We start from the raw sequence: 16,041 nt of genomic DNA, 5'->3' as shown, positions 1-16,041 counted from the left end.
GAACGGTACATTGGTCAGCTCATGGATCGGTACATGGGTCAGCTCATGGACAGTACATTTGCCAGCTCATGGACAATACATTGATCAGCTCATGGATCAGTACATGGGTCAGCTCATGGACAATACATGGGTCAGCTCATGGACAGTACATGGGTCAGCTCATGGACAATACATGGGTCAGCTCATGGGTCAGTACATGGGTCAGCTCATGGACAATACATGGGTCAGCTCATGGACAGTACATTGGTCAGCTCATGGATCAGAACATGGGTCAGCTCATGGACAGTACATGGGTCAGCTCATGGATCAGTACATGGGTCAGCTCATGGACAGTACATTGGTCAGCTCATGGATCAGTACATGGGTCAGCTCAAGGACAGTACATGGGTCAGCTCATGGATCAGTACATGGGTCAGCTCATGGACAGTACATGGGTCAGCTCATGGACAGTACATTGGTCAGCTCATGGATCAGAACATGGGTCAGCTCATGGACAGTACATGGGTCAGCTCATGGATCTGTACATGGGTCAGCTCTTGGACAATACATGGGCAGTTCATGGACAGTACATTGATCAGCTCATGGATCAGTACATGGGTCAGCTCATGGATCAGAACATTATTCAGCTCATGGATCAGTACATGGGTCAGCTGATGGACAGTACATTGATCAGCCCATGGACAATACATGGGTCAGCTCATGGACAGTACATGGGTCAGCTCATGGCCAATACATGGGTCAACTCATGGATCAGTACATGGGTCAGCTCATGGATAGTACGTGTAGTCAGCTCATGGATCAGTACATGGGTCAACTCATGGACAATACGTGGATCAGCTCATGGACAGTACATGGGTCAGCTCATGCACAACACATGGGTCAGCTCATGGATCAGTACATGGGTGAGCTCATGGACAATACATGGGCCAGCACATGGACAGTACATTGATCAGTTCATGGATCAGAACATGGGTCAGCTCATGGACAGTACATGGGTCAGCTTCTGGACAATACATGGGTCAGCTCATGGATCAGTACATGGGTCAGCTCATGGACAATACATGGGTGAGCACATGGATCAGTACATGGGTCAGCTCATGGACAATACATGGGTCAGCTCATGGACAATACATGGGTCAGCTCATGGATCAGTACATGGGTCTGCTCATGGACAATACATGGGTCAGCTCATGGATAAGTACGTGGGTCAGCTCATGCACAATACATGGGTCAGCTCATGATCAGTACATAGGTCAGCTCATGATCAGTACGTGGGTCAGCTCATGCACAATAAATGGGTCAGCTCATGATCAGTATATAGGTCAGCTCATGGATCAGTACGTGGGTCAGCTCATGGACAATACATGGGTCAGCTCATGGATCAGTACATGGGTCAGCTCATGGATCTGTACATGGGTCAGCTCATGGACAATACATGGGTCAGCTCATGGACAGTACATGGGTCAGCTCATGGATCAGTACATGGACCAGCTCTTGGACAGTACATGGGTCAGCTCATGGACAGTACATGGGTCAGCTCATGGATCTGTACATGGGTCAGTTCTTGGACAATATATGGGTCAGCTCATGAATCAGTACAAGGGTCAGCTCATGGACAATACATGGGTCAGTTCATGGACAGTACATGGGTCAGCTCATGGATCAGTACATGGGTCAGCTCATGGACAATACATGGGTCAGCTCATGGACAGTACATGGGTCAGCTCATGGACAATACATGGGTCAGCTCATGGATCAGTACATGGGTCAGCTCATGGACAATACATGGGTCAGCTCATGGACAGTACATTAGTCAGCTCAAGGATCAGAACATGGGTCAGCTCATGGACCAGTACATGGGTCAGCTCATGGACAATACATGGGCCAGCTCATGGATCATACATGGGTCAGCTCATGGACAGTACATGGGTCAGCTCATGGACAATTCATGGGCCAGCTCATGGACAGTACATTGATCAGCTCATGGATCAGTACATGGGTCAGCTCACGGACAATACATGGGCCAGCTCATGAACGGTACATTGGTCAGCTCATGGATCGGTACATGGGTCAGCTCATGGACAGTACATTTGCCAGCTCATGGACAATACATTGATCAGCTCATGGATCAGTACATGGGTCAGCTCATGGACAATACATGGGTCAGCTCATGGACAGTACATGGGTCAGCTCATGGACAATACATGGGTCAGCTCATGGGTCAGTACATGGGTCAGCTCATGGACAATACATGGGTCAGCTCATGGACAGTACATTGGTCAGCTCATGGATCAGAACATGGGTCAGCTCATGGACAGTACATGGGTCAGCTCATGGATCAGTACATGGGTCAGCTCATGGACAGTACATTGGCCAGCTCATGGATCAGTACATGGGTCAGCTCAAGGACAATACATGGGTCAGCTCATGGATCAGTACATGGGTCAGCTCATGGATCTGTACATGGGTCAGCTCTTGGACAGTACATTGGTCAGCTCATGCACAACACATGGGTCAGCTCATGGGTCAGTACATGGGTGAGCTCACGGACAATACATGGGCCAGCTCATGGACAGTACATTGATCAGTTCATGGATCAGAACATGGGTCAGCTCATGGACAGTACATGGGTCAGCTTCTGGACAATACATGGGTCAGCTCATGGATCAGTACATGGGTCAGCTCATGGACAATACATGGGTGAGCACATGGATCAGTACATGGGTCAGCTCATGGACAATACATGGGTCAGCTCATGGACAATACATGGGTCAGCTCATGGATCAGTACATGGGTCAGCTCATGGACAATACATGGGTCAGCTCATGGATAAGTACGTGGGTCAGCTCATGCACAATACATGGGTCAGCTCATGATCAGTACATTGATCAGTTCATGGATCAGAACATGGGTCAGCTCATGGACAGTACATGGGTCAGCTTCTGGACAATACATGGGTCAGCTCATGGATCAGTACATGGGTCAGCTCATGGACAATACATGGGTGAGCACATGGATCAGTACATGGGTCAGCTCATGGACAATACATGGGTCAGCTCATGGACAATACATGGGTCAGCTCATGGATCAGTACATGGGTCAGCTCATGGACAATACATGGGTCAGCTCATGGATAAGTACGTGGGTCAGCTCATGCACAATAAATGGGTCAGCTCATGACCAGTATATAGGTCAGCTCATGGATCAGTACGTGGGTCAGCTCATGGACAATACATGGGTCAGCTCATGGATCAGTACATGGGTCAGCTCATGGATCTGTACATGGGTCAGCTCATGGACAATACATGGGTCAGCTCATGGACAGTACATGGGTCAGCTCATGGATCAGTACATGGACCAGCTCTTGGACAGTACATGGGTCAGCTCATGGACAGTACATGGGTCAGCTCATGGATCTGTACATGGGTCAGTACTTGGACAATATATGGGTCAGCTCATGAATCAGTACAAGGGTCAGCTCATGGACAATACATGGGTCAGTTCATGGACAGTACATGGGTCAGCTCATGGATCAGTACATGGGTCAGCTCATGGACAATACATGGGTCAGCTCATGGACAGTACATGGGTCAGCTCATGGACAATACATGGGTCAGCTCATGGATCAGTACATGGGTCAGCTCATGGACAATACATGGGTCAGCTCATGGACAGTACATTGGTCAGCTCAAGGATCAGAACATGGGTCAGCTCATGGACCAGTACATGGGTCAGCTCATGGACAATACATGGGCCAGCTCATGGATCATACATGGGTCAGCTCATGGACAGTACATGGGTCAGCTCATGGACAATTCATGGGCCAGCTCATGGACAGTACATTGATCAGCTCATGGATCAGTACATGGGTCAGCTCACGGACAATACATGGGCCAGCTCATGAACGGTACATTGGTCAGCTCATGGATCGGTACATGGGTCAGCTCATGGACAGTACATTTGCCAGCTCATGGACAATACATTGATCAGCTCATGGATCAGTACATGGGTCAGCTCATGGACAATACATGGGTCAGCTCATGGACAGTACATGGGTCAGCTCATGGACAATACATGGGTCAGCTCATGGGTCAGTACATGGGTCAGCTCATGGACAATACATGGGTCAGCTCATGGACAGTACATTGGTCAGCTCATGGATCAGAACATGGGTCAGCTCATGGACAGTACATGGGTCAGCTCATGGATCAGTACATGGGTCAGCTCATGGACAGTACATTGGTCAGCTCATGGATCAGTACATGGGTCAGCTCAAGGACAGTACATGGGTCAGCTCATGGATCAGTACATGGGTCAGCTCATGGACAGTACATGGGTCAGCTCATGGACAGTACATTGGTCAGCTCATGGATCAGAACATGGGTCAGCTCATGGACAGTACATGGGTCAGCTCATGGATCAGTACGTGGGTCAGCTCATGCACAATACATGGGTCAGCTCATGATCAGTATATAGGTCAGCGCATGATCAGTACGTGGGTCAGCTCATGCACAATACATGGGTCAGCTAATGATCAGTATATAGGTCAGCTCATGGTTCAGTACGTGGCTCAGCTCATGGACAATATATGGGTCAGCTCATGGATCAGTACATGGGTCAGCTCATGGACAGTACGTTGGTCAGCTCATGGATCAGAACATGGGTCAGCTCATGGATCTGTACATGGGTCAGATCATGGACAATACATGGGTCAGCTCATGGACAGTACATGGGTCAGCTCATGGATCAGTACATGGACCAGCTCTTGGACAATACATGGGTCAGCGCATGGACAGTACATGGGTCAGCTCATGGACAATATATGGGTCAGCTCATGAATCAGTACAAGGGTCAGCTCATGGACAATACATGGGTCAGTTCATGGACAGTACATGGGTCAGCTCATGGATCAGTACATGGGTCAGCTCATGGACAGTACATGGGTCAGCTGATGGACAATACATGGGTCAGCTCATGGATCAGTACATGGGTCAGCTCATGGACAGTACATGGGTCAACTCATGGGCAATACATGGGTCAGCTCATGGATCAGTAAATGGGTCAGCTCAGGGACAATACATGGGTCAGCTCATGGATCAGTACATGGGTCAGCTCATGGATCTGTACATGGGTCAGCTCATGGACAATACATGGGTCAGCTCATGGACAGTACATGGGTCAGCTCATGGATCAGTACATGGACCAGCTCTTGGACAGTACATGGGTCAGCTCATGGACAGTACATGGGTCAGCACATGGATCTGTACATGGGTCAGTTGTTGGACAATATATGGGTCAGCTCATGAATCAGTACAAGGGTCAGCTCATGGACAATACATGGGTCAGTTCATGGACAGTACATGGGTCAGCTCATGGATCAGTACATGGGTCAGCTCATGGAAAATACATGGGTCAGCTCATGGACAGTACATGGGTCAGCTCATGGACAATACATGGGTCAGCTCATGGATCAGTACATGGGTCAGCTCATGGACAATACATGGGTCAGCTCATGGACAGTACATTGGTCAGCTCAAGGATCAGAACATGGGTCAGCTCATGGATCAGTACATGGGTCAGCTCATGGACAATACATGGGCCAGCTCATGGATCATACATGGGTCAGCTCATGGACAGTACATGGGTCAGCTCATGGACAATTCATGGGCCAGCTCATGGACAGTACATTGATCAGCTCATGGATCAGTACATGGGTCAGCTCATGGACAATACATGGGCCAGCTCATGAACGGTACATTGGTCAGCTCATGGATCGGTACATGGGTCAGCTCATGGATCAGTACATTTGCCAGCTCATGGACAGCACATTGATCAGCTCATGGATCAGTACATGGTTCAGCTCATGGACAATACATGGGTCAGCTCAGGACAGTACATGGGTTAGCTCATGGACAATACATGGGTCAGCTCATGGGTCAGTACATGGGTCAGCTCATGGACAATACATGGGTCAGCTCATGGACAGTACATTGGTCAGCTCATGGATCAGAACATGGGTCAGCTCATGGACAGTACATGGGTCAGCTCATGGATCAGTACATGGGTCAGCTCAAGGACAGTACATGGGTCAGCTCATGGATCAGTACATGGGTCAGCTCATGGACAGTACATTGGTCAGCTCATGGACAGTACATTGGTCAGCTCATGGATCAGAACATGGGTCAGCTCATGGACAGTACATGGGTCAGCTCATGGATCAGTACGTGGGTCAGCTCATGCACAATACATGGGTCAGCTCATGATCAGTATATAGGTCAGCGCATGATCAGTACGTGGGTCAGCTCATGCACAATACATGGGTCAGCTAATGATCAGTATATAGGTCAGCTCATGGATCAGTACGTGGCTCAGCTCATGGACAATATATGGGTCAGCTCATGGATCAGTACATGGGTCAGCTCATGGACAGTACGTTGGTCAGCTCATGGATCAGAACATGGGTCAGCTCATGGATCTGTACATGGGTCAGATCATGGACAATACATGGGTCAGCTCATGGACAGTACATGGGTCAGCTCATGGATCAGTACATGGACCAGCTCTTGGACAATACATGGGTCAGCGCATGGACAGTACATGGGTCAGCTCATGGACAATATATGGGTCAGCTCATGAATCAGTACAAGGGTCAGCTCATGGACAATACATGGGTCAGTTCATGGACAGTACATGGGTCAGCTCATGGATCAGTACATGGGTCAGCTCATGGACAGTACATGGGTCAGCTCATGGACAATACATGGGTCAGCTCATGGATCAGTACATGGGTCAGCTCATGGACAGTACATGGGTCAACTCATGGGCAATACATGGGTCAGCTCATGGATCAGTAAATGGGTCAGCTCAGGGACAATACATGGGTCAGCTCATGGATCAGTACATGGGTCAGCTCATGGACAATATGTGGGTCAGCTCATGGACAATACATGGGTCAGCTCATGGATCAGTACATGGGTCAGCTCATGGACAATACAGGGTCAGCTCATGGATCAGTACGTGGGTCAGCTCATGCACAATACATGGGTCAGCTCATGATCAGAACATGGGTCAGTCATGGATCAGTACATGGGTCAGCTCATGGACAATACATGCGCCAGCTCATGGACAGTACATTCATCAGCTCATGGATCAGAAGATGGGTCAGCTCATGGATAGTACGTGGGTCAGCTCATGGAACAGTACATGTGTCAGCTCATGGACAATACATGGGCCAGCTCATGGACAGTACATGGGTCAGCTCATGGATCAGTACATGGACCAGCTCTTGGACAATACATGGGTCAGCTCATGGACAGTACATTGGTCAGCTCATGGATCTGTACATGGGTCAGCTCTTGGACAATACATGGGCAGTTCATGGACAGTACATTGATCAGCTCATGGATCAGTACATGGGTCAGCTCATGGATCAGAACATTGGTCAGCTCATGGATCAGTACATGGGTCAGCTGATGGACAGTACATTGATCAGCCCATGGACAATACATGGGCCAGCTCATGGACAGTACATGGGTCAGCTCATGGACAATACATGGGTCCACTCATGGATCAGTACATGGGTCAGCTCATGGATAGTACGTGTAGTCAGCTCATGGATCAGTACATGGGTCAACTCATGGACAATACGTGGATCAGCTCATGGACAGTACATGGGTCAGCTCATGCACAACACATGGGTCAGCTCATGGATCAGTACATGGGTGAGCTCATGGACAATACATGGGCCAGCTCATGGACAGTACATTGATCAGTTCATGGATCAGAACATGGGTCAGCTCATGGACAGTACATGGGTCAGCTTCTGGACAATACATGGGTCAGCTCATGGATCAGTACATGGGTCAGCTCATGGACAATACATGGGTGAGCACATGGATCAGTACATGGGTCAGCTCATGGACAATACATGGGTCAGCTCATGGACAATACATGGGTCAGCTCATGGATCAGTACATGGGTCAGCTCATGGACAATACATGGGTCAGCTCATGGATAAGTACATGGGTCAGCTCATGCACAATACATGGGTCAGCTCATGATCAGTACATAGGTCAGCTCATGATCAGTACGTGGGTCAGCTCATGCACAATAAATGGGTCAGCTCATGATCAGTATATAGGTCAGCTCATGGATCAGTACGTGGGTCAGCTCATGGACAATACATGGGTCAGCTCATGGATCAGTACATGGGTCAGCTCATGGATCTGTACATGGGTCAGCTCATGGACAATACATGGGTCAGCTCATGGACAGTACATGGGTCAGCTCATGGATCAGTACATGGACCAGCTCTTGGACAGTACATGGGTCAGCTCATGGACAGGACATGGGTCAGCTCATGGATCTGTACATGGGTCAGTTCTTGGACAATATATGGGTCAACTCATGAATCAGTACAAGGGTCAGCTCATGGACAATACATGGGTCAGTTCATGGACAGTACATGGGTCAGCTCATGGATCAGTACATGGGTCAGCTCATGGACAATACATGGGTCAGCTCATGGACAGTACATGGATCAGCTCATGGACAATACATGGGTCAGCTCATGGATCAGTACATGGGTCAGCTCATGGACAATACATGGGTCAGCTCATGGACAGTACATTGGTCAGCTCAAGGATCAGAACATGGGTCAGCTCATGGACCAGTACATGGGTCAGCTCATGGACAATACATGGGCCAGCTCATGGATCATACATGGGTCAGCTCATGGACAGTACATGGGTCAGCTCATGGACAATTCATGGGCCAGCTCATGGACAGTACATTGATCAGCTCATGGATCAGTACATGGGTCAGCTCACGGACAATACATGGGTCAGCTCATGGACAGTACATTGGTCAGCTCAAGGATCAGAACATGGGTCAGCTCATGGACCAGTACATGGGTCAGCTCATGGACAATACATGGGCCAGCTCATGGATCATACATGGGTCAGCTCATGGACAGTACATGGGTCAGCTCATGGACAATTCATGGGCCAGCTCATGAACGGTACATTGGTCAGCTCATGGATCGGTACATGGGTCAGCTCATGGACAGTACATTTGCCAGCTCATGGACAATACATTGATCAGCTCATGGATCAGTACATGGGTCAGCTCATGGACAATACATGGGTCAGCTCATGGACAGTACATGGGTCAGCTCATGGACAATGCATGGGTCAGCTCATGGGTCAGTACATGGGTCAGCTCATGGACAATACATGGGTCAGCTCATGGACAGTACATTGGTCAGCTCATGGATCAGAACATGGGTCAGCTCATGGACAGTACATGGGTCAGCTCATGGATCAGTACATGGGTCAGCTCATGGACAGTACATTGGTCAGCTCATGGATCAGTACATGGGTCAGCTCAAGGACAGTACATGGGTCAGCTCATGGATCAGTACATGGGTCAGCTCATGGACAGTACATGGGTCAGCTCATGGATCAGTACGTGGGTCAGCTCATGCACAATACATGGGTCAGCCCATGATCAGTATATAGGTCAGCGCATGATCAGTACGTGGGTCAGCTCATGCACAATACATGGGTCAGCTAATGATCAGTATATAGGTCAGCTCATGGATCAGTACGTGGCTCAGCTCATGGACAATATATGGGTCAGCTCATGGATCAGTACATGGGTCAGCTCATGGACAGTACGTTGGTCAGAACATGGGTCAGCTCATGGATCTGTACATGGGTCAGATCATGGACAATACATGGGTCAGCTCATGGACAGTACATGGGTCAGCTCATGGATCAGTACATGGACCAGCTCTTGGACAATACATGGGTCAGCGCATGGACAGTACATGGGTCAGCTCATGGACAATATATGGGTCAGCTCATGAATCAGTACAAGGGTCAGCTCATGGACAATACATGGGTCAGTTCATGGACAGTACATGGGTCAGCTCATGGATCAGTACATGGGTCAGCTCATGGATCAGTACATGGGTCAGCTCATGGACAGTACATGGGTCAACTCATGGGCAATACATGGGTCAGCTCATGGATCAGTAAATGGGTCAGCTCAGGGACAATACATGGGTCAGCTCATGGATCAGTACATGGGTCAGCTCATGGACAATATATGGGTCAGCTCATGGACAATACATGGGTCAGCTCATGGATCAGTACATGGGTCAGCTCATGGATCAGTACGTGGGTCAGCTCATGCACAATACATGGGTCAGCTCATGATCAGAACATGGGTCAGTCATGGATCAGTACATGGGTCAGCTCATGGACAATACATGCGCCAGCTCATGGACAGTACATTGATCAGCTCATGGATCAGAAGATGGGTCAGCTCATGGATAGTACGTGGGTCAGCTCATGGATCAGTACATGGGTCAGCTCATGGACAATACATGGGCCAGCTCATGGACAGTACATGGGTCAGCTCATGCATCAGTACATGGACCAGCTCTTGGACAATACATGGGTCAGCTCATGGACAGTACATGGGTCAGCTCATGGATCTGTACATGGGTCAGCTCTTGGACAATACATGGGCAGTTCATGGACAGTACATTGGTCAGCTCATGGATCAGTACATGGGTCAGCTCATGGATCAGAACATTGGTCAGCTCATGGATCAGTACATGGGTCAGCTGATGGACAGTACATTGATCAGCCCATGGACAATACATGGATCAGCTCATGGACAGTACATGGGTCAGCTCATGGATAATACATGGGTCAACTCATGGATCAGTACATGGGTCAGCTCATGGATAGTACGTGTAGTCAGCTCATGGATCAGTACATGGGTCAACTCATGGACAATACGTGGATCAGCTCATGGACAGTACATGGGTCAGCTCATGCACAACACATGGGTCAGCTCATGGATCAGTACATGGGTGAGCTCATGGACAATGCATGGGCCAGCTCATGGATAGTACATTGATCAGTTCATGGATCAGAACATGGGTCAGCTCATGGACAGTACATGGGTCAGCTTCTGGACAATACATGGGTCAGCTCATGGATCAGTACATGGGTCAGCTCATGGACAATACATGGGTGAGCTCATGGATCAGTACATGGGTCAGCTCATGGACAATATATGGGTCAGCTCATGGACAATACATGGGTCAGCTCATGGATCGGTACATGGGTCAGCTCATGGACAATATATGGGTCAGCTCATGGACAATACATGGGTCAGCTCATGGATCAGTACATGGGTCAGCTCATGCACAATACATAGGTCAGCTCATGATCAGTACATAGGTCAGCTCATGATCTGTACGTGGGTCAGCTCATGCACAATAAATGGGTCAGCTCATGATCAGTACATAGGTCAGCTCATGATCAGTACGTGGGTCAGCTCATGCACAATAAATGGGTCAGCTCATGATCAGTATATAGGTCAGCTCATGGATCAGTACGTGGGTCAGCTCATGGACAATACATGGGTCAGCTCATGGATCAGTACATGGGTCAGCTCATGGATCAGTACATGGGTCAGCTCATGCACAATACATGGGTCAGCTCATGATCAGTACATAGGTCAGCTCATGATCAGTACATGGGTCAGCTCATGCACAATACATGGGTCAGCTCATGATCAGTACATAGGTCAGCTCATGATCAGTACGTGGGTCAGCTCATGCACAATAAATGGGTCAGCTCATGATCAGTATATAGTTCAGCTCATGGATCAGTACGTGGGTCAGCTCATGGACAATACATGGGTCAGCTCATGGATCAGTACATGGGTCAGCTCATGGATCCGTACATGGGTCAGCTCATGCACAATACATGGGTCAGCTCATGGACAGTACATGGGTCAGCTCATGGATCAGTACATGGACCAGCTCTTGGACAATACATGGGTCAGCTCATGGACAGTACATGGGTCAGCTCATGGACAATACATGGGCCAGCTCATGGATCATACATGGGTCAGCTCATGGACAGTACATGGGTCAGCTCATGGACAAATCATGGGCCAGCTCATGGACAGTACATGGGCCAGCTCATGGACAATACATGGGTCAGCTCATGGATCAGTACATGGGTCAGCTCATGGACAAAACATGGATCAGCTCATGGACAGTACATTGGTCAGCTCAAGGATCAGAACATGGGTCAGCTCATGGATCAGTACATGGGTCAGCTCATGGACAATACATGGGCCAGCTCATGGATCATACATGGGTCAGCTCATGGACAGTACATGGGTCAGCTCATGGACAATTCATGGGCCAGCTCATGGACAGTACATTGATCAGCTCATGGATCAGTACATGGGTCAGCTCATGGACAGTACATGGTCCAGCTCATGGACGGTACATTAGTCAGCTCATGGATCGGTACATGGGTCAGCTCATGGACAGTACATTTGCCAGCTCATGGACAGTACATTGATCAGCTCATGGATCCGTACATGGGTCAGCTCATGGACAATACATGGGTCAGCTCATGGACAGTACATGGGTCAGCTCATGGACAATACATGGGTCAGCTCATGGGTCAGTGCATGGGTCAGCTCATGGATCAGAACATGGGTCAGCTCATGGACAGTACATGGGTCAGCTCATGGATCAGTACATGGGTCAGCTCATGGACAGTACATTGGTCAGCTCATGGATCAGTACATGGGTCAGCTCATGGACAGTACATTGGTCAGTTCATGGATCAGTACATGGTTCAGCTCATGGATCGGAACATGGGTCAGCTCATGGACAGTACATTGGTCAGCTCATGGATCAGAACATGGGTCAGCTCATGGACAGTACATGGGTCAGCTCATGGATCAGTACATGGGTCAGCTCATGGACAATACATGGGTCAGCTCATGGACAGTACATTGGTCAGCTCATGGATCAGAACATGGGTCAGATCATGGACAGTACATTGGTCAGCTCATGGATCAGAACATGGATCAGCTTGTGGACAGTACATTGGTCAGCTCATGGACCAGAACATGGGTCAGCGCATGGACAGTACATTGGTCAGCTCATGGATCAGAGCATGGGTCAGCTCATGGACAGTACATGGGTCAGCTCATGGATCAGTACATGGGTCAGCTCATGGACAATACATGGGTCAGCTCATGGACAGTACATTGATCAGCTCATGGATCAGTACATGGGTCAGCTCATGGACGGTACATTGATCAGCTCATGGATCAGTACATGGGTCAGCTCATGGACAATACATGGGTCAGCTCATGGACAATACATGGGCCAGTTCATGGACAGTACATGGGTCAGCGCCCGGATCAGTACATGGCTCAGCTCATGGACAATACATGAGTCAGCTCATGGACAGTACATGGGTCAGCTCATGGACAATACATGGGTCAGCTCATGGATCAGTACATGGGTCAGCTCATGGACAATACATGGGTCAGCTCATGGACAGTACATTGATCAGCTCATGGATCAGTACATGGGTCAGCTCATGGACGGTACATTGATCAGCTCATGGATCAGTACATGGGTCAGCTCATGGACAATACATGGGTCAGCTCATGGACAATACATGGGCCAGTTCATGGACAGTACATGGGTCAGCGCCCGGATCAGTACATGGCTCAGCTCATGGACAATACATGAGTCAGCTCATGGACAGTACATGGGTCAGCTCATGGACAATACATGGGTCAGCTCATGGATCAGTACATGGGTCAGCTCATGGACAATACATGGGTCAGCTCATGGACAGTACATGGGTCAGCTCATGGACAATACATGGGTCAGCTCATGGATCAGTACATGGGTCAGCTCATGGACAATGCATGGGTCAGCTCATGGACAGTACATTGGTCAGCTCATGGATCAGTACATGGGTCAGCTCATGGACAGTACATGGGTCAGCTCATGGATCAGTACATGGATCAGCTCATGGACAGTACATTGGTTAGCTCATGGATCAGTACATGGGTCAGCTCAAGGACAGTACATTGGTCAGCTCATGGACAGTACATGGGTCAGCTCCGGGATCAGTACATGGCTCAGCTCATGGACAATACCTGGGTCAGCTCATGGACAGTACATGGGTCAGCTCATGGACAATACATGGGTCAGCTCATGGATCATTACATGGGTCAGCTCATGGACAATACATGGGTCAGCTTATGGACAGTACATGGGTCAGCTCATGGACAATACATGGGTCAGCTCATGGATCAGTACATGGGTCAGCTCATGGACAATGCATGGGTCAGCTCATGGACAGTACATTGGTCAGATCATGGATCAGAACATGGGTCAGCTCATGGACAGTACATGGGTCAGCTCATGGATTAGTACATGGGTCAGCTCATGGACAGTACATTGGTCAGCTCATGGATCAGTACATGGGTCAGCTCATGGATCAGAACATGGGTCAGCTCATGGATCAGTACATGGGTCAGCTCATGGACAGTACATGGGTCAGCTCATGGACAGTACATTGGTCAGCTCATGGATCAGAACATGGGTCAGCTCATGGACAGTACATGGGTCAGCTCATGGATCAGTACATGGGTTAGATCATGGACAATACATGGGTCAGCTCATGGACAGTACATTGGTCAGCTCATGGATCAGAACATGGGTCAGCTCATGGACAGTACATTGGTCAGCTCATGGATCAGTACATGGGTCAGCTCATGGACAGTACATTGGTCAGCTCATGGATCAGTACATGGGTCAGCTGATGGACAGTACATGGGTCATCTCATGGACAGTACATTGGTCAGCTCATGGATCAGAACATGGGTCAGCTCATGGACAGTACATGGGTCAGCTCATGGATCAGTACATTGGTCAGCTCATGGACAGTACTTTGGTCAGCTCATGGATCAGTACATGGTTCAGCTCATGGATCAGAACATGGGTCAGCTCATGGACAGTACATTGGTCAGCTCATGGATCAGAACATGGGGCAGCTAATGGATCAGTACATGGGTCAGCTCATGGATCAGTACATGGGTCAGCTCAAGGACAGTACATGGGTCAGCTCATGGACAGTACATTGGTCAGCTCATGGATCAGAACATGGGTCTGCTCATGGACAGTACGTTGGTCAGCTCATGGATCAGAACATGGGTCAGCTCATGGACAGTACATTTGTCAGCTCATGGATCAGAACATGGGTCAGCTCATGGACAGTACATTGGTCAGCTCATGGATCAGAACATGGGTCAGCTCATGGACAGCACATTGGTCAGCTCACGGATCAGAACATGGGTCAGCTCATGGACAGTACATGGGTCAGCTCATGGATCAGTACATGGGTCAGCTCATGGACAGTACATGGGTCAGCTCATGGATCAGTACATGGGTCAGCTCAAGGACAGTACATTGGTCTGCTCATGGACAGTACATGGGTCAGCTCATGGACAGTACATGGGTCAGCTCATGGACAGTACATTGATCAGCTCATGGATCAGAACATGGGTCAGCTCATGGACAGTACATGGGTCAGCTCATGGATCAGTACATGGGTCAGCTCATGGACAATACATGGGTCAGCTCATGGACAGTACATTGATCAGCTCATGGATCAGTACATGGGTCAGCTCATGGACGGTACATTGATCAGCTCATGGATCAGTACATGGGTCAGCTCATGGACAATACATGGGTCAGCTCATGGACAATACATGGGCCAGTTCATGGACAGTACATAGGTCAGCTCCCGGATTAGTACATGGCTCAGCTCATGGACAATACATGAGTCAGCTCATGGACAGTACATGGGTCAGCTCATGGACAATACATGGGTCAGCTCATGGATCAGTACATGGGTCAGCTCATGGACAGTACATTGGTCAGCTCATGGATCAGAACATGGGGCAGCTAATGGATCAGTACATGGGTCAGCTCATGGATCAGTACATGGGTCAGCTCATGGACAGTACATGGTCCAGCTCATGGACGGTACATTGGTCAGCTCATGGATCGGTACATGGGTCAGCTCATGGACAGTACATTTGCCAGCTCATGGACAGTACATTGATCAGCTCATGGATCAGTACATGAGTCAGCTCATGGACAATACATGGGTCAGCTCATGGACA

Source organism: Chiloscyllium plagiosum, unplaced genomic scaffold (assembly GCF_037043375.1).
Source record: "Chiloscyllium plagiosum isolate Xiang-an unplaced genomic scaffold, Cpla_swu_hap1 HiC_scaffold_37, whole genome shotgun sequence".
Classification (NCBI taxonomy): Eukaryota; Metazoa; Chordata; class Chondrichthyes; order Orectolobiformes; family Hemiscylliidae; genus Chiloscyllium; species Chiloscyllium plagiosum.
The sequence above is the reverse complement of the archived record's forward strand: the minus strand, read 5'-3'. Positions refer to the sequence as shown.